Source organism: Falco peregrinus, chromosome 13 (genome assembly GCF_023634155.1).
Source record: "Falco peregrinus isolate bFalPer1 chromosome 13, bFalPer1.pri, whole genome shotgun sequence".
Classification (NCBI taxonomy): Eukaryota; Metazoa; Chordata; class Aves; order Falconiformes; family Falconidae; genus Falco; species Falco peregrinus.
The window spans coordinates 9,412,930-9,440,707 of NC_073733.1; the positions used below are offsets into that span (position 1 = coordinate 9,412,930).

The 27,778-nt window shown below is 47.0% G+C and overlaps 1 long non-coding RNA gene across 1 annotated transcript in view; it reads right to left on the reverse strand.

Moving 5' to 3' along the window:
- Window positions 1-4,671: 4,671 nt before the first annotated feature.
- LOC114013125 (uncharacterized) overlaps window positions 4,672-27,778 on the reverse strand; it is a 75,126-nt gene continuing 52,019 nt past the window's right edge. The window contains exons 10-12 of the long non-coding RNA XR_008749689.1: window positions 12,280-13,889; window positions 8,246-9,154; window positions 4,672-6,410 (exon numbers count right to left, since the gene is read on the reverse strand). This is a non-coding gene — a long non-coding RNA (uncharacterized LOC114013125). The remainder of the gene's footprint in view (window positions 6,411-8,245; window positions 9,155-12,279; window positions 13,890-27,778) is intronic.

Here is a 27,778-nt window from a genome sequence, read left to right on the forward strand (position 1 = left end):
GTTGTGCGGCAGGCATTAAATGTGGCCCTCAGCTCCACACCTACAAATAAACTGGAAAAGCAGTTGTTTCCTGGACAGGTCTAGAGACACATTTTATAGAGTACAGAAACAGGCGTGGGTTTTACAGCTTGGATAGTGTCTACTCATAAAAAAGATGTTGGTTTATGCCATAGAAACTGCAATACTTTATACCTACCAGCTCTAGGATGACAGCCCTCTTCCTTCAGCAGCAGGATTACAGCCATGCCTTGCTTACAGGTCAGTGCAGAAGCAGCAGGAAGAAACTTGGGTCTCCAGTAAGTTCTTCAGAAGGGCCTGGTGCGAAGTATTCCCCTTTGGCATTGAGACTAATATTATTAGTGGAGAATAAGAGGGAAAGAGTCGTTTGCCGTGGGGCTGGATTATGGCCATACCCACCTGGCTTTCCTTCGGTTGTGGAAAGCATTTTGACGGCCTGGCAGCCAGTTTGGCCAAGTTGTTACATTACAGCCTTCTTACCCAACACGTAGGGGCAGGCAACAACAGGGGGATGCTGTTTGCATTCTGTCCCCCATGATACACCTCCCGATGGGAGATTCATGACTCCCCGGCTGCTTCAGCATGGGCCTTCGGATCTTGTACCATTACTTCAGCGAAGAATTGGACCACATTTTACCTTCATCTTGCAGAGTTGGAAACAAAACAAAAAAAAACAAAGCCCCACATTCTTGAAAAGGATACCTGGAAAGACTGACGGTTATAAATGTGACATGGCAAACAAAAAATTGCTTCTCAGTGCTATGACTGCAGTCCTTCAGAAATGGCTGAGAATGAGAAATATAATTGTTACCATTATTCATATGCATGAGTGCAAACTGACTGTAAATGTCCCTTCCTCAGATCTGTAAACATCTCCCTCAAAGGCTGCTGTTCTTGGCAGACCTGTAATAATATAATTACATCGCCTACTACTAACATTAACTCCCTGGAAGGATGGTACAGGGCTAAAAGTACTTCCAAAGCCCATTCAAGGACATGAATACAAATTTTCTGTTCTGAAAATAATTCAATTTATGAAATATAGCTCTCATTCTGGTTAGGTCTCAAATGCTGGCTGCAACTATGTCCTGGCAGACCTCTTGCCATCTTTTTATAAATCTGGGGAAATCTTTGTCCAGGCACTGTGGGCAACTGGCAACTAAGACCTTTAAGGTCTTAGTGGAGCAGTCAGACCCCAACAGATTCAGCTAAATACTTCTAGGACCCCCATTCCCATATCTGATACAAAAGAGCCTGTCCAAGTCATAGAAGCTTGTTCAGATGGTGGCAAAGGAGGGACTTAAACTCACATTTCTCATGCCGTGGTTATGTGCCTGAAACAGATTCCCTCCTCACACCCCCTTTAATAAGAGGTAATCTTCTGAGGATTTTTTACCTACAACTACTGTGTTGATAGCTAAGTCAAAATAAAGCAATTGGGAGAAATGCATGTATTTAATTGCTGTTTGCCCCTACTTTTTGTTGCTGCCATTGAAGATCGTTGTGAAAATGTGACAAGAAGTTAGGGGCTTTGCATATTTGTCGGCAGGTACAAAACTGAGAAAATAAGGTGGAAAGAACAGCTGCTATACTCAAAAGTGCCCCCCTGAAGTAGTCACCAGAGTTCAGACAAAGAGTATTACCAGGCGAGATCTACAAGCCAGCTGTATCTGCACTGTGTAGAAAGACGAACTGGGAAAAAATAGATAAAATAGATAAAATAGGTGCACTGGGGGACAGTGTTTCCGTGGATCACCATGGAGAAGAAAGAATTAACACTGTCTTCATGCCCCAGAAAAAAGAAGTCAGAAATACATGTGTCAGCTTCTAGACACCTCAGAACTGCATCTGTCATAGCTTTGCAGCGGAAGCACCCACTCCCAAAGGAAAAGAGCACCTTCGGCTGAGCTGTAGCCCTGCAGTTGCCACTCAGCATTCCCCTCGGAGGTGTGGCACAGGCTGGCTTCAGGTGAACAGTAGGACTCTCAAGTTAAGCAGAAAGATTAGGTCTAGACAGATAGATTGATAGCTACAAACACATACACACACGCGCGTACTTTAAGCCAGAGATAAGAAAAACAGTGCTTGGGAGTAAATAGTACTATATCACAACAATTAGCGATACCACTATATGACTGCATTGTGTGGGAGGATCTTAAAATCTGTCATCTCTTTGTTGAAACACTCCTAAAAATGAAGGATTTCTGATGAGCTTCACAATGTAAATTACATAAAAACTGCTTGCCCTTCTCCCCGCTTCTGAGAATCTCTATTTTATTTTCATTGCAACTGACACAAAAAATGGTCCTTGCTCATCCTCTGTCCTGGAAAACATTGCAGAGATCCAGCATGCTGGGACAACCCCACCACAAAATTTATAAAATTTTACAAAATTACCAGCTTTCCCCCCTTCCTGTTACATGCTAAGCCATCCATCAGTATGACAGTGATGATATTTGCATTCTACAGTAAAAAGAATGGCAATATTCTTATAGCTGTATAGGATGCCCCAGCTTAGGATGTAAGCCAGACTTCTACAACTCAATTAATAGAGTAGCTAAATTTTAACTGAGACTGTGGTTCCAGTTCTGTCCTTTAGTGTGGCATCTTAATTAGCTGATAAAAATCTCCAAGGTCAGCTGCACCGACAGGAGTTATTTATTTGGATCCAATACTTATCCAAAAGATATTTGAATCCAGCCAGAGCCTCCGTTTGGCTTTCAGGTAAATGAACACTGCTGAAAGGAGACCACAAATGTATTTATTTAACTTGCTGAGTACCACGGTTCACATTTTCTCCACCAAGAAGGATGGAGAGATGCAAGTCAGGCTCCTCTCTCTGCCCAGCATTTCTGCTAGGCACAAGGAGGAGCAAGTCACCAGGAGATGTTGCAAAGTGAATCAACAGCATGTCCTTGCTCCTGTCCTGGGGCTCTCCAGCAAAACACTTTGCTTTTTCCAAAGCGCAGATGCTCACTTTGCTCCTGGAGAAAGGTGAACACAGCCCATGTCACTCAGCAGCAGCTACTGCAAAACTGTGTAGTCCAATATCTACGAGGATGGTTCATTCCTACACTTGAAGCACAAATACGTGTCTGTCCAGGAAGGATATGGAATATGAATTCCAAATTAATCTGATATATTGAAAAAAGGGTAAGTGTGATGTAACTGTGGTTATCGGGAAAACTCAAATAAGGATTAGGGTGTTCCTTTCACTGCTATGGCAAAACTACGGTCTTTCCCTAGGGATGTAAACTAGCAAACGCTTAACTCTGAGTCTTCTCTTTGTGTGCACAGACTCTTGCTGCTGCTGCTCTGCTCCTGGATAGGTGTAAGCCATGGCCAGCAGATACCCTGCTAGTTTACCTGCCCTGGGGCTGGTTTTCCCCTTACTCGAAGGCAGTTGGTGCTTGACCAGATACCTCCCCAGCAAGCCTGAAGCAGAGGGACTTGGCTGGCGGTTTGACTTCCCCAGCCCCTTCCCTACATTAGGCACTCAGATACTGCCCACTTTTAGGGTTCACTTCTTCTAGAAAGGTAAATGCATAATGCCATGGGGGATTTTTATTTTTTTTTCCTTCAGGCCACCTGAAAAGCCTGCAATGTCCCACTCCTCCCCAAAGCCCACGTCACTCACCTGTTCTCCTCCCCCCCCCCCCCCAAAGTGAGCAACACAAAGCCGTGTGAGGAGCTGAAGAGCAAGGTCCTCAGCCCTGTTCCCCAGCAAAGTCCTTCCGAAGTAGTTCAACGAAGAAAACCACAGCAGAAACTTGCCGTGCTATGCGTCAGCATCTCAGAGCCCCACGCTAACCGTCGCTCGCCGCTACCTGCAGAAGCAGCGGCCATGCAAGACCGCAAAGCTTCACCTTAAAGGCGCGGTGGTGCCGCCAGTGCCCGGCGGCGGGACCCCGTCCCTGCTGGAGGTACCCCCGGGGGCTGTGCCACCAGCTCCCCAGCCCATGGGGGCCCGGCGCCCCGACGAGCACGGCGCCGGGGTAAGGCGCATCAAGCGAGGCTTAGCTTAGCTCGGGCGGCCGAGGAGAGACCTGGCGAAAAGAGGGGGGGATGCTACAAAGAGCCTGGGGCAACGCGTTCAGTGCCGGGGGGCTCTTCCCGCGGCCGCCCGTGCACGGTGCACCGCAAGTGGAAGCGCCACCCGCGCCGGGCCGGCACACGGCTCCCGGCTGGTGCCAGGGCTGCGGGACCTCAGGTGACGGCGCCCTTCGCCCCCCCGCGCCACCGAAGCGGGCAGGAGGCGGCCCGGGGGGCGGCACAGTTGCGCCCCCCGCAGCCACGGCAGCTCCCCCAGGGCAGAGCCCGGCCGGTGCCGCGGAGCCGGGCCGGGCGGGGGGCTCAGGGTGCCCCGGGAAGGCTGCGGCCCCTAGGTGGTGCTGCGCGGCCGGCAATCGGCACCCGCCGCCCACGGCGCGCACACAGGGGCGCGCACACAGGGGCGCGCACACAGGGGCGCGCACACAGGGGCGCGCACACAGGGGCGCGCACACAGGGGCGCGCACACAGGGGCGCGCACACAGGGGCGCGGGCACGCGCACCCCCACAGGCACGCACGGGTGCACCCCTACAGGCGCGCACCCCCCACCCGCGTGCAGGCAGCCTGCGGGGTGCCCCTGCCCCCCGAGCCCCCACCGCCAGGCTGGGGTGCGGCGAGAGCCCCGGTACCCTCTCGGGGCAGGGGGCGGGGGGTTTAACCGCGCTTCCCTGCGGCGGCGGCTCTGGGCCCCGGGTAGGAGCAGGCTGCGCTTTTCCCAAATTATTTCAGTAGAGACCGAAACGCCACTGAGCCCTAACCATGGACATTTCCTTCTGGCTGCTAAAGGGGGAAAAAAGTGCTTCATTGCCTAATATTTTCAAATCCACTGTCCACTTCTCATTGACAGACTCTCCCATTTTACACTCCTTACCCTCTTTGCTCGCCAGGCCACCGCACGCCGGCTCAAACCACAGCGGTGCCGCGGGGACCCAGCGGCAAGCAGAGCCCCAAGGCAGCACGCGGCTGTCCTCGCACCAGCACCACGGGCATGTGGCACATGGCAGCACGTGGCTGTCCTCGCACCAGCACCGCAGGCACATGGCATGGCAGCGGAGCTGGGCCGTGCCCAGGGGCGCTAGCAAAAGGCTGCACAGGAGCTCAGGAAAAGCGGGAGCTACTGATGCTCCCATCCAATCTCAATTTTAGTGCAGGTAATTACCATCTATCTAAATTAGCACTGCGTTTTGCTGGGATACTAGTATTTTTCTCTCTCTCTTTTTTTTTTTTTTTTTTTAAGTTAATGCTATGTAATGGAAATCACAGACCAAGCTCTGAAGAATCTGTGCCATTAATATTAGCACTATTTGTCAAGCCAGAGCCTGCCCTGAAGGCCATGGAAGCAGAAAAGGCCGCTGTTGCCTTGGGTGAATATTGGCAGATTGCTACGACCACACCACGGGGGAAATTTGTGCTCTGCAATAGTTATGTGAGAGCAACCAGCCTGAAGGTGACAATTTCCCAAGACAGAACATCTCATCTACCCAGAGACTAGGTCAGGTGTAAACACACTTCTCCTTTGATACACACAAGCATAATTACAGTTCCTGGAATTGCTCTGGGAAGAGTGTTGGTAGCTTTCCCCTGCAAAGAAAATGAAACTCACCGGAATGCCTTTTTCTTCTCCCTTTCTTCCATTAAATTATGTCCTGGAACTCCCTCAGATATGTATTTTTTCACTTAGCACATGCCACTTCAGATCAGTTGGGCTGGATCCATCCACAGAAATGCTTATCCCCCACAAAATCCCATCCACATCCACAAATAAGGTCCTTCCTCTAGTTTTCTCACCTACAGGGCTTGATTCAGCTGGTGTTTTCAGAGCATGCGGAAGCCAGAGAAGCAAGTATTCTCCCTAGCACATTTATCCAGTTGCAGTGGTTGGGTGGTCATCCCAGATTGAGGAGAAACAGGCTTTTTTTCTGGGATACATCATAAAAGTTCAAATTCACATCTGCCTTGCAGAGGACTGCCCCCAAATATCCAGCAACAGACGAGCCTGGGATGACTACTCTCTTAGGCACATTGCTGCTCCGTTGGCTTCATGTGCCAATAGGAAAGGTCCTATTTGCTTTTAAACTTCTAGCATATCACGGAACCCCCAAACAAAACTGAAAGATTTTTCAGGGAACCAAGCACAAGTCTTACAAGTGTGAAGGTCGCAACATCACTGGAGGTGCAGTGAGCTCCTCCCAGGCATGTCCCACGCAGCTCTGCCGAACGTCACAGGCACCCCAGCCCTCCTCTGTAGCCACCTCCGGGGCAAAAGCAGAGAGCAGAGCAAGGAGTAGCAGCGTTCAAGGAGAAGATTGCATGGCTGGATGGCACGCAGTGGAAACCACTCCTGAAAAACACAGAAAGCAGGATGTTTTTGCCCGATGTGTAATCTGACCAGAGCAGTGAGATAAATGAACCTGTACTTTTTTTTCCCCCTCACTGTATGGTTGTGGTGAAATTTTTCATAATCACAAGTAATCAAGGTGGCGTCATGCCTCATTCAACACGCCGTGCCCCAAAATACCTCGGCTTGCTCCTCTCACAATAGCCAAAGAAACATCGTGTTCTGCAACTCAGGTTTTAATTTTGCAGCCTCGTATCCCAGTATGAGCCTGGGCTGGTTTTATGAATTCTGATTAGGTTGCAGCCTAATGTGGCACTCCGATAGACACAGACCGAAGGGAAGCAGGGTTTAATAGCCCTGGCCTGAGCTCTGAGCTGGTAATGAAGAAGGCTTGTTATTAGTCATTTGCATAATATAAAAAGGGGATCCAGATCTAGGCTTAATAAATTCTTCCTCATATGAAATAACACAGTTATAGCCATTTCTATAAAGATGTCAAAGCCTTCATGTGAAGTAAGTGTTCCTTCAGAGAATGAAATACAGTCCTACAACTTCATAAAAATCACTTGTGTTACTACATGGACTTCTTTGAAGTGCCACACTGCAAGGGGAGGGGTGTGAACTTCAGCAGCATGCTCGTTCTCAATGGGGTGTGAGACAGCACGATGACAAGAAGAGCTAAAGTTAACGGTGTAAGAACTAAACTGGAGACACTGAAGAGCAGACACAGAGCAGCGATGCTCTGGGTGTGGATCTGCTAAAAAGGCACGCTGCTTTTTCTGGTTTGGTGATGGCTCAGCCCTGTATCCCCTCCGGAAACTCTAGGCATTCAGCCAAGACAGAGAGAACAGTGAGCTCAGAGCTGGGTCAGACCCCCAGCCAACGGGAGGGGGATGGATCAGGTGGCTGGGCAGCAAACAGCAAACCCGGGACTGCGTGATTAATTTGGGTATCAGGCAACAACTTGTGGCAGATTCAGGTTCTCAGAGACAACTGGTGATGCTGCATGTGGAACAAGTCACTGCAGCAGTGGGGTCAGCGCAGCTGTGAGCAGCCCAACTGCGGGGAGATGGAGGTGGTGTTGCAGAAGCCTCAGCCAGCTGCTCCAGGCAGTTTCCTTTTTGGCATTGCCGCCTCGGGAGGGCTGCAAATGCCCCATACCTGGGCCAGTGCCTGGCCGGGTTGGTACGCAGTGCTCTGATCCCTCCAAGCACAGCTCAGCTACAGCTCCTGCAGAGTGACTGAAGGTTGGTGGAGCCCAGGAGGCCTGGCCATGCCCTCCAGGGAGCCCCAGGGTGGCCGTGAGCACTAGCATAAAGGTCCGCAACTTTCATGCATCTTCTCCTTGAGCAGCCCAAGGAGCTGAACCCTGTCTGGATCACAAATAACAACTAGTTTCCCTTGTAGGCAGATACAATTTTCATACTAGGAGATGTTGAGACGCAGGCATCATGGTGACCCTGGAAGAGTCATCACCCTACAGCAGGAGTGTGAGTGCTATTTCTCAATATTGAGATAGCTGAGATGCCAGAAGCAGTGTAAGTGCAAATTCAGTGCTCCTGCATTAAAATAGCCTTTGAAAGGGTATGAATCACTGCAGAGCTCAGCGGGCAGTTTGAGAAAGCTCCCATTTCTTCCCACAGCATCCCATCGTGCCACGTCAACATCTCTTTGAAAGGGCAGAGAACAGCAAGTGCCCAGACCCTGCCTGCCCTGCTGTGGGCAGGTACTAGCACAAACTCTTTACAAAAACTATCACTGAGCATAAGAGCTTGTAAAAGATGAACCCTGAAAGAATGTTACCTGAAAAGTAAAAAGTACCACCCATGAAAATGTACCAGTGGTCTCACCATCCACACCAGCAAGTCCTGGAGCATCAGGGAGGAGAGGATCAGAGGACCCAAGCTGCAGGTGAAGCCTGCTGGCACAGCCAACCTGTGTGTCCCTCGCCGCCTGAGCCCTGCACAGTCAGCACCTCCAGTTCTGCTTGGTTTTAGTTCAAAAAATCCACAATGAAACAGAAAGTGCACACATGGCTGCTTGTCTCATGGTCTTGTACACAAGAGGTGAGAGGCTAGAGCCTGTGTGGTACTTCTCTGTTGGGTGACTCAGAGCTCTTCAGCACAGCTCCAGTGCAGAGGCACAGCTGTGTTGGCAGCAACAGCCACCTACTCAGCTCGACTTCTATGAGCCAGTACCTCCAGTAGAGCCCCTAAACTGGATTTCTAAAATAAGTCGCCTCCACAACAGCATGCTGCATTGCACAGGTGACAGACCTGTGGCCAGACCCCAGGAACTCGCACTTCACAGGGCTTTTGGGACTTGCTCAGGGGAGCCAGGTATCCCAGGGGACCATTAGCATCTTATGCCATTCTGCAGGGCTTGCGTACAGAGGGACCAATGTCATCTGTTACCTCTTTTTTCACTCTTGCAGCCCACTTTGGTCCCCAGGGTTTCCATAGGGAAGAGCTCTCCCACACCTGCTTAATCATATCCTCATCCATTTTTCATCTATTCTGTGGCTGATGGAGGAGAGTAAATTGTACCTTTCCAGCAGACTTTGGTTCACACTAAAAAAATGAAATTGGAGCTAAGCTTCTCCCAAATCCATCAGCCTTTGGAGCAGCCTGAGCAGAAAGTACAGGAGCAGAAACAGATCTGTGTCTATCCATTACTGTCAGGATGTCTTTCTAATGAGCAGTTTATTGCAGAGTCAACAGCAGGGTACTCCATCCTAAAGGAAGGATCTGAAAGGCAGAGAAAATCAGCTTTGAAGTCAAGGCTTTAAAAAAAAAAAAAAAAAAAAAAAAAAGCATTTTAGCTATTAGATTCAAAGCCAGAAAGTAAAATAAGTCTTCTGTTGCAACCAGGAAGCATGCACAAGAACTGAAAGGCAATGAGTGCTCACCACTGCGAGCAACAAATCACTAGAATCCAGTGTTGATCTGTACTCAGGCTTTAAATACATTTTAATTAACAAAAATGTAGAAATAGTGAGCATTTAGTGTTTCTGCAATGCCAATATGGAACATCATTTATGGACATGCAAGGAGATGCAGTAAAATATATCTGGAGATTAAATTTACTGCTGATGTATAGTCCTGGGTGCAGAAGCAGCCTTGCATCCTCACTGTGCAGCAACCCCTTAAAGCATTGATCCTGCCACAGAACAGTGCCTCAGGGGTGGCTGCTCGTAAGGTTTAAACTTTGACTGGTCTAAGAGAGAGAGGCTTATTGAAAAGGAGTTGGCTAGTAACTCCTGTTTCAGAAAATGTGTGTATTGAATTCATGTTCCAGGCAGCTTAGAGAGCATCTATGCTCACTCAATTTAAAAATGAAATTGCCATTATGTGAACATACATCCTTTCTGGTGCAGGTGGAAGGGCTAAATTCCAGCTCTGCACATATTGGTGCTGGCAGAGGGAAATTCCCCTTGGCAGATGAACCCATTCTTTCCCAAGGAGCCATGCCTTTACAGCTGGACTCTGAAAGGATGATGAGGCCACTGGCCTGGAACCCACTGTTTGGAGAGGCTGTTTTCTTACCCCTTCCTACGCAGAGGTCCCAGGGCGGAGCGCTGGCCATGGCTGGTGGCCAGGGTCCCTGCCTCGCACATGCGCAAGGTGCAGTCTGCTCCATCTCTATCAGATACCTGCAGGGCAGTGAAAAGAGGAACCGAGCAAAGCGAAGCAAACCTCCTCCTCACGGGAGGGACTGCAGAGCTGTTGAAGTCTGTTTGGTTAAGAGAAAGCAAGGTCAAGATCAAAGGCAGAAGAGCAGGTTGCCAGAGTGGGAGGGAAGAGGTGGGGATGCTCCTGCCTGTGGAGCAGATTTGCAGCATTAAAGTGTCCACTGGGACTTTTATCAAACCCAGGGTCCCAACCTTTCTGTGGATAAGCAGATTTTCCTTGCCCCTTCCCATAGACCCATCTCTGCTCACTGTTAAGCACCTCTGGGCAAACGGGAAGCAGCTCAGCTGTGTGGTCACTAAAGGGATCAGCGCAGGTGAAAACTGAGACCAAGCACAGGAGTCTTCCAGGCTCCTGCCAACCACACTGCATTCCTGCAGCCTGGAAGCACTCTCTGCTTAGCGTGTCTGGAGAGAAACATTTCAGTTATGTCAGCTTAGCACCGTCTGCTTTTCTAGTTAGCATTTCCCCCTGAAGACATCTTCTTCTACAGCCCATGGAGTTCCCAGGCGATACAACAAAAGCATCCATATTCATTAAAGCAATCTTTTATTAACTTTGTTAGAAAAAACCCCTTTACCAAGGGGAAAAATAGACCACCTGTAATTTTAAAAGCCATTTTCTCTAGTCCCTTAAGTCACTCTCAGATGTAATAATACTCCAATAACAACAAGATCATCCTGCACTGATACAGAGCCTCTCTTCCCAAGGAGCTGTAAAAGCTACTTCTCCTTCCTCTTCCCACCAGAATTTTGGTGGAATTTCAGGCCACACAAGGAGAACATGATTATCTCATCCAGCCCACAGCCAAGACCCGTGACTGGGAACTAGCCAGCTGGAAAGCAAGTTGTGACTTTGGTTGGAAATGGGCAGACTGAGTCCAGCACTCTGCCTTACACATGGCCCTGTTACTACGTCCAAAAATATTCAGAAGTCACAGGGGATTCGGGCTGTGGTTCTGCAAAAAGTGAGAAATCCGTTTTCAGGCTTGGAGCACTCAGTCAAAACCATCACAGCCACACGCCACAAAGCAGCAGGCTGGTCCCAGCCCAAGCAGCTGACTCGGATCTGCTCAAGACTTTCCGAGGAATGACTTTGTGGCAGCAGATTTCATGCCAGATCCAATACCTGCTGTGCTCCTGTAGTCAGTGTAAAGCACGAAAGCTCATACAGCCCTCACAGGGCTATCCTGGCATGCAGACAGTTGACTGCGGGGAAAGTTCATCCAGCCTGGAAACCTGTTATTGTGGGGATCTGATAAGTAATTAACAGTAATTTCCCAATATTTTCAGTTCTGCTCCCATGCACCATGCAGAGCATCATGCATTTCTGTGTTCTGATTTGGCTGAGTTTGGGCAACCTGAGGAATGACAGTCTGGACTTTGACACAATTTCCCCACATAATCCCATTCTACAAAATGATGTGAGTCAAACGGAAGATTTTTCAGGTTGTCTCAGAGCTTGGAAAACTTCCTTGGGCCAACTGCACAGCCCCGGCAGGACATGCGCTCTGGATTTGACTACAGCATGTGCAACTAGCAATTCTTTCTCTGGCGTGTATGCTTTTTTAAAATATATATAAAAACACACACATGTAAGTGTATAACTGGATCTCTGTGATCCCACCACAGCAATTAGCAGCACATCCCTTAAAAGAAAGAGGAGCATACAGCTGCTGTTACGTACACACCAACTTCCACATGCCTATAAGCCATTCTCCTTGACGGAAGAGTTATGGTGCATGGGGAGAATAAATCATCCTGGGCATATTTGGGGATGTCCCACACTCCCTCACCACTCCCTCAGGAAACAGAATGTGGAGAAGCTAAAATAAATTGGAGAGATGAGCAGTAATTTATTTTCCCGTCTGGAAAAGATAATTTAACTACTCAATTAAATATTGCCTAAAGCCATACTATTAGAGTTGCACATCCCATCTGTAATACAGACGGAACTTGCTCTCTTATTACTGGTCTTCATGCTGTCTGGTACTTAAAAATTCTGGTTTAATTAGATGACACCTTCCACAAATGCTGAGCTATTGGCACGTGATAATTAAGCAGTATCTAGGAATCTTTGCCATCCAAGAAACCTTCTGTAGGAATCATATGCTCTCTTTTCTCTGACATATAATAGCAGGTTGCAAGCGATACTGAATAAACTGATGATACATTATTTCTTACCTTGTGTTATTTTGAAGTACAAGGCTTCAGTCTGGGCTCTTTTCTCTCATGTTTTCAATAGTTTTCACCCGAGACCTGCACAAATCTGATGGTTTTACAATGTATTTTTTTCATGGATTTCTCTGAAGTGTTGGTTCAATATTGAAGTAGATCATTTTAATACCGAATTAAGCAGCAGATATCCCCATTATGAGGAGATTCAATTATGACTGCAGTTATTACACCTAATTATAGCTGTCTTGAAACAATTCCGTCAGTTGGAAAGATTTGCGAGTGTTGCCCTGGACGGGCAGTCAACCCTTTGATATGCTGTAATACATTCAGTCATCTCCCCATCAAGCGTGATGTTGAGGAACTCTGCTGGAGCATTAAAGCGGCACGTCAGACGTGCCTTAAAGACTTGTTGCAACGCTGCTGCAGAGAAGGGGGGGCTCGGCAGCCTGCCTCACCACGGGCTGGCAGCAGGCACAGAGCAGCAACACTTCTGCCCTTGGGTACTGCCAGCTCTTCACCTGCTTGTAGGGCGGGAGTGAGTAATCCCATCTTCCTACCACTGCTTCCCTCTGAGTAGGGACTTGTATGCATGGAGGGAGGCTGTTTCATAAGGGACTATTTTCAGGAATGCCCGGTAATGCCTCTGATCTCCTTTGCCACCCCCTCACCCTGCCTGAGCCCGCAGCACTGCAGGCAACTCCCTGCAGCAAGCATGAGCCCTGTGAGTTTAAGGGATTAAACCCCACAAAGCCCCTCAGGGGTCCCACCTGAGAGCTGAAAACAGCCGAGACCCCCAGACTTCTGCCTGGGATTCAGAGCATCTCCTCCAGCCCCAGCTGTGCCCGGGGAAGGCAGTGCCGCTGCCTGCCCAGCTCAGCTCCCCACAGCAGCCCGGTCCCGGGCCACGCACCCGGAGCAGTGACAGTCCCACAGGTGCTGGAGAAATGCAAGCCCGCAGCCAGCACTGCTGCTTGGCAAGCTTTAGGAAGAATATTTTGAAAAAGTATTTTAAAGCAGCTATGCAACAACAGTTGCAAAGAGCTAAACCTGAAAGATTAAGATAAAGTTAACAGCAAGGTTCCACCCACCTCAGATGAGCCCTTTCATGAGGCTGTGACCACCCTTGTGACCTAGACCTTCACCTTTACCAAGGTGCGGATAGCGCCCTGCTCCTGGTTTGCTCCGGGATGACTCCCTCCCTCTTTGCCCACACACCCACACCACGTTCCTGAGATGCTGGGGCATCACCTGGCAAAAAGGCAGGATGGAGTTGTCTCCCCATGCCTCCTCATTAAGCTGCCTTAGTTAATAAGTCTGTCCTTTTCTCTGCATACCTTCAGCTTATTAAAGCTCAATCTTACAAATCATGAGGGAATTGGGTCATAGGGGCTCTGTCAGAGTTTAAGTAAAAGGTATCATTGCAATTCCCAGAGAACCTAGAGGTGTAATAGGCAGTCAAGCGTTGTTCAGACCAAGGCTTTTCTCTCCCTGCCCTTCTCCCCTCCAGGCAGCTGCACACATTAGGCTCTCCTGCGGTGCCCGGAGTAGTAAGGTACAAGCTGTAGGACCCACCAGCTGTGTCGCTAGAATATGTCCTGGCTGTGGTCTCAGGGTGCCTGAAATGAAAACAAAATACCAACTTGAAATCTGCAATGGTAATATAAATCATATATTCCAGTAAGGCCTTTACACATGCTGTGTGAATAGAAAGGTGGCAAAACCCCCCAGCTGTGGTCAGAGCACAAGGACATCTCCTGCTCTGATCTGCTAGTTGTGATGCTGCCAGACAGCAGCTCCTCAGCACCTGCAGCCTGAAAGCACCCTCCAAACGCTGACCTTTAGACATTCCCCTTGGACCCGTGTGCGTTATTATCGGCCTTTCTCACACATGGGAGACAGCAGGATGCAGGTGAAGAATTCTTCCATCAGGGAGCAAGCAACACAAGTCAAACAAACCCAGATGACTCGCTTTCCCCCACCTACCATCTGCTTGAACCCATCAGTAGTCCACCCTCTGTAGGATGATGAAAAGAAGCACGCAGAATGCTGTCGGGAATACATTTATATTTATGGACTAGTTCAATCAGTCCCTCTGTTTGTTTTGTCAGATGATCTTCCATCTCTTCACCCCTTATCCACCCACACCATCTGCCTAAAAAAACCATCTGCTTGAAAGCTTTGGGGGAATTTACATGTGATTGAGAATTTTGCACCACAAGTACAACTGAACGAGGTGGATCTTTATGCATTCGCATGTGGCTAGGAGAACCACTTCGTGCTTCAGACCCCGCATGACAGGGCTCCTCAGGAGCTCCATCCCCCTAGCTCAGTGGGGAACTAGACAAACATCACTTTATTCACTGATTTGTGGTATTTTCCCTAATGACTTTTGCAGGGATGGGAGATTCCCTTGCGCTAGCTGCTGTATGAACACAACACAGAATCAGTGTTTTATAAACTCCATCTTGATGAAGACACCATAACTTTGGGGAAAATGGAAGGTTTTCCATATATGATGAACAGATGTCCTGTGGCCGCTGCTTCTGAATGTCCTACATTAGCCAGGCAGCTGGGTTATCAGTGACCACCTTTAAAAATGAGGAGCAGTATTATTTATCCTATTTCATCTGAACTGCCATGACTACAGATTTATTTTTTTTTTTTTTTTTTTTTGCTGTTCAGCTCAGTTTTGTAACCCTATTAAATTCTTTACCTTAACAATGTCACTATTGGATGCACAGAACACTGTGATTTCTTCATATTGAGCTACATTTATGAGTCATAGGAATCAGCTAGGGACAAAAAGGATGATGGAAGATGCGAAAGTATCTGTGTGGATTGTTTGAATAGTTTTAGTTTGAATCTGTTTCGCTCTGCTGCTGCTTGCTTGGTAGCAGCAGTTTTTGTCCAAAACAAAAAATCTGGACAACTCTTTCAGCCTTCAGACATACCCAGCAATGGCTGGAGTGTTGGTGGCTCCTGGACAAACAACTCTCAGTACTTTCTACTTTCTACGTGCACCGATCCTCACAGGTTTCATGAAATCCCATGAAGGCAAAGCCAGAAAGCTAACTTCCCTCAAAGAGCGGTAGAGATTAAACAAAACAAAAAAAAAAAAATCCAAAAGCTAATTCCTCCACTGTTAGATTTGTAACAGAAGCTCATCATATATATCAGATCCCTGGGTACATATGCAGATGTTTCAGCCATATGCAACAACATATGGCATGCTTCTCACGATAACTAGTCTTTTTTCCTGTGTGAGGCTAGAAAACTACAAAAACATAAACATGGAGCATCCCAGCCTGCTTAGGACAGAGGGGATGCTTCTGCTGCCTTCAGCTCCTCCTGCCAGACGAACTGCCCACCAGCCGGACACCGGTTCAGCTCCCTGTCTCTCTCCAGTTCCCTTCCTGCTTATCCTGGTACAATTCAAGCTCTGCAGAAAGCATCTTTCTCCCTGACAAGGGTGTGAGCTGAGGCATGTCCAGCCACCTGGGCAATCCCCTGAAACCCAAGAGCATCCCTTGCCTCCTCCCTATGTGGTGGTGGGGTTTGCACAACAAGCCTCAAAACGAGCATGTTATTAGCAAATGAAATCAGAAGTAGGAGCCTTTTATCTTGGTTGAGCAGCCAGGTGTTTGATCACAGCGTCTGGTACCTCTGCTGCAAGATCAATAGCAACAAATTAAGTGCTACTGAATATCTACTGATCAGATCACCTCCCTGCCCCAGACATCCCAGTGGTGGAAGAGGCTGGTTGCAAATATCAGCTAACTTCCTTCCCAGGCATCCTTTAGCAGCATCGCACGTGTTGAAAACCACCAGCTTAGCGAGTCTCACCAAATGCCAGACATTTCTCCCGTCTGATTAGTGACCAGTTTTTGCATTTGTGAAAGTTATTTGTAGGGCGAAGAGTTTTTTCTGGATGCTGGAGGAAAAGTTGCTAGCTCAGGTGAAATTCAGTACAAGCACTTGAGATTGAAAAGGTCATGGCTATTAGACGGGCAAAATTTAATTCTTTTTCGGTTAGAACAGCCACAAAGAGGGAAAGAGAAGCTTGGCAGTTCCAGCCTGACTTGCAAGGAAATATGAAAACTCCAGGATGTTTTAAGCTAATAAACCAAAAAGAAGATCAGTGCGCTTTGATGATGTAAGATCATGGAGAGATGTTTCAAGTTCTTACAAAATTCCCAAAACAGAGAAAATCAGAATAACTGCAGGGATTAGGGAAGGTTTCATCCCAAATAATTTACACACCATGCATACTAGATAGGACAGAAGACCTTACAGCCAAAAGCCTGTCAGGAGGGCTCCTGCTCGCTAGAACAAAAAAATGTGTGTTGGCTTCGTGCAACTGTAATTGAACGGTCTAGAGTATGAGGCTGGGGGAACTGGGGGGGTTCAGCCTGGAGAAAAGGAGGCTCAGGGGAGACCTGATTGCTCTCCACAGCTACCTGGAGGGAGGCTGTAGACAGGTGGGGGTCAGTCTCTTGTGCCAAGTAAGAAGTGACAGGACAAAAGCAAACAGCATCATGTTGCACCAGGGGATGTTTAGGTTGGATATTAGGAAAAATTTCTTCACCAAAAGGGTGGTCAAGTGTTGGAACAGGCTGCCCAGGGAAGTGGTCAAGTACCATCCCTGAAGGGATTTAAAAGATGTGCAGATGTGGTGCTTAGGGACATGGGTTAGCGTGGGCTTGGCAGTGCTGGGTTAATGGTTGGACTCGATGATCTTAAAGGTCTTTTCTAATCTAAGTGATTCTGAACATGTAGCTTCAGTCAGGTAAGAGTGGGTGGCTTTGACAGATGCGCCAATCAAAAAGCAGACCCCTTTTAAGCAGAAACCTTTCTGAATGTTTTGATTTGCAAAATAGTTATGACTTTGTCACACTTTTCCCACTCCACAACATATATTCAAACATTGCCAGCTTCCCTAGGGCTTAAAACTTTGTTTCCTACCTGCTCTACACAACTGGCAACATCACTGCTTTGCTTAACACAAATACAGTCCGCCAACTCCTCAAACTCAAAATTGTCATTTCCAGTAGAAATGTGAAATGGAGCATAAGTGCAGCAATAAAAAACATAAGTTTCTGAGATTTTTGTTCTTCAAAGTACTGCTTTTTTGCTTTTTTTTTTTTGTTTTGTTTTTTAACTGCAAAACAGGAGGTACTCTACTTACAGACAACTGTTTCCTTAATGCCTGTCAGAAGCAGGAATTATTCAAATTATGTGACTTTCTAGAGAGATGCAGCTATTTCAGACCTCTGCTGGAAGTTTATTGAAGGAAATATCAGTGTTTATATGTAAGAGAGAATGTTTGTTTGGGAAGAGAAAAAAAACCCAGAGCTACAAAGATATGAAAGGATAAAACCTGTTTGTTTTGGGGTTCTGCTTTTCAGTTCCTTGTCTAAATAAGACTCTGCAGCTCTAAAGGAGCTTGGCTGTGAAGCGTGAACCTTTGCCCACTTTCTCTCTCTGACCCCAGCATGAGAAGTAGCTGTGGAGGACACGGAGCTGTGAGCCAGTACTCTGCTCATTCGAGAGAAGAGGAGGAGCAGGTTTGGTTATGGAAACTGAAGGCTATCTCCAGCTGGTCCCCAACCCATCCCCCACCATCTGCTCGCAGAGGTCCAGCCTGGAAGGAGCCTGTCCTGCTCAGCAGACCCCACCAGCCCCCAGTACAGGGCAGAGCATTTAGAGCAAGCTGTTGGTTCAAATGATGCTTTGATACCATTTGAGAAGTCTGCCTTAACCTTGTTTTCCCTGACTCTTTTTAAGGGCCAACACCTCTTCGAGCCCTTGCAGGGAATTCTGCAAGTGCCTGCTCCAGGGCACACGCTGAGCGCTTGGGGGAAGCAGGGCTGTAATGCTGACTATGCCTGGTTTAAAATGATAATTTTATTATTTAAATTATTTCTTTTGTTTATGACCTAGAGGCTTAGCAGTTTATAGCGCTAGATGAAGAATGCCTCCATCTATGAGAGAACAGGAAAAAAAACCAACCCAACCCACACTTCATTTTTCTCCTGGGTTCCTCTTGGCAGCTCTATAGCTGCTGTCTTACTGAACATATGTACTAGGGGAAGTCAAGTTTATACCCTTTTGCTCCTCAGGAGCAAGACTCAGTCCCTATCCCAAGGTCCAGCCACCCTTTGGGTACGTGACTCAAGGCAGGCCACCAAACCACGAGCACCCTTCAGCCCGGGAGCCGGCACGCTGCAGGGAAGTGGGGGATGTGGAGAGCCAAGGAGGCTGACTGGCGTCCGGGGAAAACATCCAACCCTCCAGAAGAGGATGATGGCAAACAGAGCAACAGCTGGCAGAACCAGTCCAATAAAAACATGGTGTTGGGGGAAGAGAGGGGAAAAGGTGGATGTAGAAGATGGATGGTTTTTTACAAGTTTGACAGCTGAACCGCAATTTCTGGAAAAGATAAAAATACACCCATTCTTAAGATGGTTCCAGGAGGATCTTATATCTGGTGGGGGGAAAGCAAAGAAGATGGAGCCAGACTCTCCTCCATGGACTTTTCTAGGCACAGTGACAAAATTGAAAGTTTGGTGGTTATTTTTTTGTTGTTGTTGTTTTGTTGTGGTTTTTTTTTTTTACTGGGTGGGTTGTCAAAAAGGAACAGGTTGCTCAGAGAGGCTGTGGAGTCTCCATCCTCGGAGATACTCAAAACCCAAGTCGGGACAGTGCTGGGCTGCCTGCTGTAGCTGATTCTGCTCTGAGCAAGCTGTATTCTGCTCTGCACCAGCCCATCTCCAGAGGCACTTGCTCACCTGAACTGTCTGGTGATGCTAAATTAGAGGAGGCCCATAACCAGCCTAAAAATAGCCTCTCACGTGGTGCAGATGCCTTGTACCATCTTTTGTCTTGTGAAGCATGGAGGGTACCCTGAACTCCTACTTAGGCAAAGAATAAACTTAGTGAAGGACATTATTTGCATATATAAAAAACCCTCCACATCTTCTGGGCAGACTTTGTTCTTCTCAGCGAGAGAGAGGAAGGCTTCTGAACAACCAGTGCAATCAGGGACCCGATTTCTTCAAACAAGACAGCTCAAATGACTCATCCCATATTCCTGGCACAAACTGCTGCTAGCTTTTGGATGCTAAGTGAGATGGGCAGGCAATACTAGGCAACAGCCTGACCATACATGAATTGAGAGCTGGATCCGATCATGCCAATTGCTTTCAGAGATTAGCCTTTGCAAACACACTTGCTACAACTAAATCAATCGCTCGCCCTGTTCAGGCCCCCCTGTTCACTCACCTCCTCTGTCACCTCCTATTCTGCAGCAAAGCAGCCAGCTTCTTCACACACAAAGCTAGCTCAGCGGGTCTCACCCCTGGATCTCAGTTTCCACCCGTGTCTCCTTGCATGGCTAGGGTACACCTAAGCACAGAGCCCCAGTTTGCTTTTCCTTCTGCCTGGTGTATTTTAACAAACAGAACCCAGAGCACACAAGGGTGAAGTCTTCGTTCCAGGCAGGACAGAGACATGACACATTTCTGCGCTTACTGACAACCTTGACACACCGTTGATGTCATCATTTATATTTTGTTGTTCTAGAACAAGAATAAAGCAAGTCAATGACCCCTGCTTGACTTCTAATTGTTTTCTACATTGTCAAAACACACAGATTTAGAAAGATAATTACCCCATTACTTCTGGATGACAATCTGAAATTAAACTACGAGATCTCCATGGTCTGTTTATCTCTTTACAGCTGCATCCCTACAGATGCACACAAACCAGCAAGGCAGATAACTAGAAAGGCTTCACAGGGCTTGAGTCTCTACCTCTCATGACAGAGAAAGGGCCAAGTCGTGCCACCATCCCAGCAGGCAGGGGGGTTGTGAAAGCCAACAGAGCCTGGGTGGGCACTGGGGCAGGTGTAACCTCCCTGGAGCTACAGCAGCCCATCCACAGTAACCAGCCCGGCAGCCCCAGGAAGCAACACGAAGAGCAAAGCTGAAAAGCAACCACCTGCTGAGGCCATCTTCGCTGGAAAACCACTGGACAGACACGGGCTTGTACACCCCAAGCACAATGATGACGGACTAGGCTTTCCATGTCACCCCCCACCTTCAGCTACCTGCATTTGCAGGGGCAAGTCTTACCCTCTCTCCATCTCCCTTGGCTGCAGGCACTGGGTGCTGCTGGCTGGGCTGGTCCAGGGAAGCCATGCTGCTGTGCGAGTCTAACAGCTTGCGAGATCTAAGGCACCCCAGGGCATCCAGAGAGTCCCTAAGTGCCACTAGAAAACAGCAGGCCAGAAGAGCCCAAACAAGCAACATACCCCCAAAACAGCAGCTGCAGCCAAGCAGACAGAGCTCAGCAACCACAACCCCCCAACTACCCCTGCCTGAGCGGAGCTAAATTAACAAGGAGCAACTGGGGAATTGGCTGGGTCCCAATTAAGCTAAGTTGGGTACTGGTGTGAGCCATGCAGCGAGTGGTGAAGAGGGAAAGGTTGGCAACTTGGATGCATTTGGGGACCTCACAGAGGTTAACCCCAATGTTGTACTTGAGCTTTTGCTTGAAAATCTGCGTGTCTCACAGTTTCTCCACCTTTCCCACAGGGATTTGGGCTCCACAGTAAACCCGGCCCTTCTGCAGATACAGCAGAACACCTCTTGCCCTGCCTCTAGCAATACTCACTTATTTGATCTTGCAGTTGTTTTCTATCAGGTAATCCCTTCTCCTTGTGATTTCCACAGTGGGTCCTCACTGACCACCCTTTGTTCAATCAGTCTTTTATCGGTGAGAGAACATCACCTGCTTGTGCATACGTTTGTCGCGTGTGCAACCCAGCTCTCACCTGCTCTTCCACAAGGAGAGGGCAGCCGGGAGCCCCTGCACAGCTCCCCACAAGCCCTGACTCCAGCTCAACGTGCACATACCACATACAAACCATACCCAGACTCCCACCTGCCTGCTTCACACGTGGCAACGCATCTTACCTGCTGTCAGAGCCTCCACCTGACACGTTCTCTACGAAAAAAGTGCTGTAATAGATAATAATATCTATAATAGATAATAGATAATAATAATCTACTCGCAGAGTAACAACCCCCAAATCTACACTCGAAACACAGTCGATCACCGGCTGTAACCTTACCTGACTTGGAGTTCACAGATGTTCAGTGTAATGGCTTTGGGATAAATACACATTTCTCTTCATTTTTTCCATCATAATTATAGAACAATTAGGAAATCATGCAGGCATGTTTTATTCTAGGTAAAAGCCAGCAGTCCTTATTAAAATAAGCAGGTATGATACGTCTTTCAAGACTAAGCTGGTCTCGGTTCAGGCTTTTTCCCAATCAGAAAATGTATTATTTCACTTCTGCATCCACGTGGAAGCCGATGTGAGGTAGTCCACTATATTTATGTTCCTTGATTTAGCTTATACTATTATATATTAATGCAGGCTGCCACTTTGCCAAGGTAAAGATTTAAGGCGTTATTGTGCTCTCCTTAGGTTGCTAATTCTTGCCTGAGTACCGTTGCTAGTACTGCACAAATCAGGCAGTTAATCACTCCCTGTGTGTTGGGTCTCAGGGCTCCCAGGGATGGAGCCATATTCATTTTTTGTTCCTGTGGGTTTTTTATGCTTTAAGGTAACGTAGCAGGCAGGGTTGGGATGTGGGGTACAGCGGAGATAAAGCAGGCAACTCACTGTTGGACATGCAGCTAGAGGGTGAACTATAGAAAACCAATATAATTAACCAGTGGAAATCTCTGCTCTAAGATCTGAGACAAAGAGCTGATGTAGGATTTCAGAGGAGGAAGAAATATTTCTCTGATTAATGGGGACAACATTGATCTGAGCTCTGAAAACATCTGAAACCCTGTAAGCTTTATGTTCCAAAAGAAATACCTGCTTCTGATTTCTGGGGCTGAAGAAGCCAAAAGGTGACCCTGTCCCTTCAGTGAGCTGCCCGGGCAGGGACAGGCGGTGGGGCAGGCAGACAGCTCTGGTGACACTGGTGGCCAGCAGCTCACTGCTCCTTCACACACTGCACCACGCTTTGCAGTTGGATTATCAGGGACATCGGTATTTACCTGCTGTGCTTAGACAGGTAAATAAAACTGTACCCAGCATTAATTATCTTTTTTTTGCACCCCTTCAGCTAATTTTTTTTTTGGTTGCTGTACCATGAATTTTTCCGCTTTCTGCCAACTGCCTGAAAAACTTAATTATTTAAAACAGGGAAATGTTTTTACTGCTCTGTTAATCAGCTCTCTTTGAACTGTGAGGCAATGTAGAATTGTCCTGTAGGGAAAACCAAGAGAGGATAGGTCAGATGAATGCTCTTGGGTTTAGCTTTGGCATCTTTTCCCGGGACTTGCCCACTGTCCTTAACTATATGAGGGGTGCGGGAGAGACCATAACTCCAGTGTCACGGTGGGAACATGGGTTAGGGCTGAGGGACCCTAACGTCAAGGAGAAATTGGGTCCACTTACTCCTCTAGTAGTACCTACCATAAATGCTTTTGGTTTATTATAAGCTGCAATTATCTGCTTCTGGTTCACCAGTTGCATTGCTGGTGAGTGAAACAAATGTGCCATCATTATGTTCCATTATGCTGTCAGCAGTTTAGCCCTGATTAAAATATGTCTGTGTTACAAAACCAGGCTAGCTCTGAACCAGTCCCTCCTTTAGCTCTTAGAAACACAAGCAAAAAGTGTCCAAAACCAGCTGCCCACAGAGAACACCTTACCGATCCAGTAAGGATAAGCATCACTCTCTTACCCTAAAGCCATCCATTTAAGCAGTTACTGATCTGCAAATAAAATCCATAATGGTTTTTTAAATGTTGCTCAAATTAATGCTTAATTATTTGCCCTCCTTTGGGAGGTCAGACTGTGTGTTTATTCAAATAATTCCTTTTGCAAGGCTTTATGGCCTGGCAGTCTGGGACACTGGAATTAGTGGAAATTTTTATTTGGGAAAGAATGAGAACTGGAGGCATGACCAGGGGTCAGGAGCCCCTGGGAGGGAGTGTCCCTTCAGGACCACAGATACCCTGGAGGGACTTGGTCTCCTCACTCAGTGAAGTCCTGGCCAGTTCTGCTGAGTAAGCGGTCCAGCCCCTGCTGCCCCATCCAGGCACAGGGGGAAGGAAAAATTCCTCTCACCTTTGCATCCTTGGGCTGCCTTTTCTGAGAGCTCCCAGAGGAGCCTCCCCCTCAGCTGGGTGCTGGCCGTGTCCCCTTCCCGGGGGTGCGGGAAGAGGGTCCTCATGGTTTGCCCTCACCCGTTTGCTTTCCTCACACCTCCGTAATCCTCGGCAGGCTCCTCCCCTCCTGGCTGGACTGGGGCTGCTGCGTTCCACAGCAAAAGGGATCAGCTGCATCTGTTAGGGCATCAGCAGAGCAACACGTGCCTGGGGGAGACTCATTCTGAAGGGGAACTTACTTGAGTTCCCAACAGATGCGAAAGAGCTGAAATGCAGTATTAAGCTGCTTGCCTCTACCATCAATTCACATTAGATGTAGTCAAGCTATTGAAACCTCAATTCCCCTTCTTAAGAAAAGAATGATGCTGGATTTGGAAGAGGAAAAAGAAATCTGCATTTTCATGAGCCAGCGCCTGTGATTTTTCTGTGCATTGAGAAATTGAGAAGGAATGATGAATATTGAGAGGAAGGCAGTGCAATGAACCAGGAGGGGAAACAGCCCAGTCGTAAAACCATCACCAGTAAAACCCCAAGCAAAGGCTGCGCAGCCTTTCTGTTGTCTTGTCTGTCTTGTGTGACCTCTCCAGTGAGAGGCAGGGAGGTTGAAACCACCCATGAAAAAACTGCAAGGTGATTAGATAGAATTAAAAATAAATCTGGAAGACTGAGTGAGCTCAGGAAAGAGATCTTATGTTCCTGCTGCCAGTGCCTGGCCAGGACCCTGCTCTTGGCACGGAGGATGCCTGCCCTTGCCTGATTTGGGTCTGTTGGGATCTATGAAGCTCTGAGATTAATAAGTTTCCATGAATGCCTGTAACTGAATCCTTATTCTTCTTTTCTCCAGCATGCGAGGGGCAAGTTTTCATAGTTGCAACAGCATTTGGGGCATTAATCCTTGGGAAATGATCACCCCATAGCATTTGCAACGTCCACCCGGAGCTACCCATTCACTTGAGTAGATTATTCCTTGGTAAAAAAAAAGTACAACTTGTATTCTTGTTTTATGTTACACCTGTATCAATGTATCTAAAATATCTGTGTAATAACTGCTATGATTATGCTGCATGCTGGTTATAGAGCCTTTACTATAAATGTATTTAATATAAAACTAAAAAAGGTTCCAAAAAGACCCAGTGGAGATATGCGACTCCTAGCAAAATGAGGTTGTGACTAAGATTTATTCAAATTAAGTACAGAAATAAAGTCAAGAAAGTAATCAAAAGCATACTTAGTGGACTCTCAGATGATTAACCAACATGTTCACAGAGCCAAACCTCTATATCAGTCTTCTAACTGGTTCATTAGTTTCTCTTGGCATGAACTAATTTACAAACCTCTAGCTGACCTTGACATTTGAGAAAAGTGAATTCTGACAGTACCTTGATTTATATCAGGAAAAACTTATTTGTCAGAGAGCAGTTTGAAATAGGGATTCAAATATTGTTGCTCTTTTACCCCCTTGAAGTGGAATTACAGAATGAAAGCATTGCTGTCCTCATACGGCACATGCAGGGCTATGAAAATGAAATTGCTGTGAAGTAAAAGGAACATGTAATGCAAAGGATTCAAATGGATTTCTTTCCTTTACTTGCAATGACTGCTTAATTCTGAATGACTTCATTATGAAACTTCACGGTCAGACACTGGCAGCACCGAGTAAGGTGCTCTGAGGGTGCCTGGGTAACTTCTGTACCCTCACAGGCAGGCTCAGAACTTCTACACGTATTGATACAAGTGTCCACTGTGCCCTGTGCTCAAGACTTACAGAAATGGTGTAATACTGGTGCTTTTCCGTGGCTGGATGACACTTGCTGGTATTCAAGGTAGTCTGTGACTGTCACAACTAGACCCACTACTTGAGCTTTATTTTCACCCACAGTGGTAAAAAGAAATCCCAGAAACTACGAACTTGAATTAAAGCAGTTTAATCCAGCCTTGCCCACGACACTCGTCACATGCATCTTCTGCAAATGCTCAGCAGGTAAAGCTTCATGAGACTGACTGCAAGCCAAACTTGTGATTGAATCTACCCCATATTTAATTTTGCCCTAGATCAAACCCTATTTTACAGAATATTAAGTAGTCTTGAGCAATGCTCAATAACTTCCTTCAGACTTAGGTCTTCATGCAGGACATCCTCTCCCCGCCCACAAAATTGAGTATTTAACTGTTTTGCAAAATTAGGACCTACATCCTACAGCTGTTCAGTGTCTGCTCACATCAGTTCATATCTGACCTATCTGACCATCATTCTTTTACTCATCTTGTATTAGTTATATTACTTCGATAATATAAAATGATCTCATATTAGTTTCTCATAAATATAAATTGCATTAAAAAGCCAAACCCTTCATTTCAGTTAAGGTTCCTAAGTGACAGCATTACACTTCTCTATCTCATCATTTACAAAAATCCAGGCACTTATGAGCAAGAAAATGAATAATTAAGAACATAATAAATCATATACTGCCCACTTAATAAACACATTAAAAAGTAGAAAGCGCTTTTCACCTCCATGTAACAGCCCAATTACAATTTCAAGGACAGCTTATGGGCGGAGGTGGCTTTATTTCTCCCTCGATGTCAGGACTTCCATGTCTGTGCCCCCCACAGCCTGGAGGTAGGGGGGCTTGTTCCCTCCTGCCTCAAGAGGCTGTCGAGAAAATGTAGATAAAGCATAGGGAGGGAGGGAGGAGAGCGGGCCTGGCTCTTTTCCAGCTACAGCACCTCTCCCGTGTCCTCACATGCCACCACCCTGCCCCGGCTGTAGGAGCGTGGTCTCTGAGCATTTCTGGATGCTTAGGGCCAAGTGACGACAGACAAGACAAGGCTGGTTTGGGGCACCGAGCTCCTTTCCCCTTTCAGGGAGAACACAGAAGCTTTCTCTGGTGGCGTGAGACAAAGGGCAGCCTGTCGAACATGCGAAGGATCTGGGACATCATGGAAAGGAGGAGGAATGTTTCATCGGAAAGGCTACCAGGAATTGTTCTAAATGCACTGCAGCCCTTCATAAAGCTTGTTGGTCTAAAAAATACATTTCAGACCCTCAGAAGTAAAAGCAGGGGCTAAAGAGGCTTCATTTTTCATTTGAGCCATTCCCGTAATTGAAGATATATATAAATTTACCCAGACAAAGCTTTAAGAAGTATCATTGACTAATGTGCGTATTAGGTTTAGCTGAGTTATCCTTTAATTAAATCAGATGACTGGTAATTCGCTGAGAGCAGTGAAGCAGGAATACATGAAAGACCTTTCTGTTTTGAACGTGCTGTACCAGTTAAAGGATTGCAACAACACACTCATCCCTACGGGCAAACAAAAACATCTCTGTGAACTGTGATACGAACTGCTGCAACAGACTGCAAGGGTCACCCTAGCCTGGCTGGGAAGAGATTTATGTTTTAACAAGCTACTGAAGGCAGAAAGAGGCTCTTTGGAGGCCAGTTCTGCATTCCCAACTGGGACTCACCCTTACTGGTGAGCACTTATGGACACTGCTAGAGCCAGCTGCCATAAATATGGGCAAAAATAAGCTGTTTTTTTTTCTCTCTGAGCCAAAACCATAGCTCCTGTTGATCACTGTGGGAGCTTGGTCTGGAAGGGTACAGCCAGTAATCTCTGGGCCAGGCAAATTTCCTGCAAGAAGGAACAGAAACTGTAGGGAATCTCTCCTGCTTCCAAGAGTTAGGTATATGCAATAGATTTCTTTGATGCTGCCATAATAAATTATAAAGACTACATTCTCATCTCACTGATGAAGAGGATTTCTTTTTTAAGTTATTACTGTTGGACAGTTTCATTTTGCAGTAACAAATCACTCCTAGGCAGACAGGGTAACGACTATGTGCTGGGTAATTTCTGTCTTTCACAGGACTGTTTGGGATAGCTTTGAACAAGAGTTTCCAGTGTGGCATGATGAAGCATTCAGACTGAATTTAAAAATGAATCATTTTTATACCACACTTAAGCCTTTTGAAGAAAGCTTGCTAAAAGGACTGACTGATGTGATCACACCTAGGTAATAGGACCGTGTTCTCACTTAGCAATACAGGTGCAGTTCCAGCAGACACAAGAAAAGACAGAAGATTAATTAAATGGGATAAATCTTGCTTTTCTTCCTCAGTTCTCACCCAGACAACCCTCCCAGCCCCCAGACCAAGCCCCCTTTGGAAAGGAGCCTGGGCCATACACATGTGCTGGTGTGCTTCCCACGTCAGCAACATTAGTTTGGAAAACTAAACAAAAAAAAACCAACCAACCACAAAGCAAGCCAGATGGGAACCCTGATTGCTTGCACAGGGCAGCC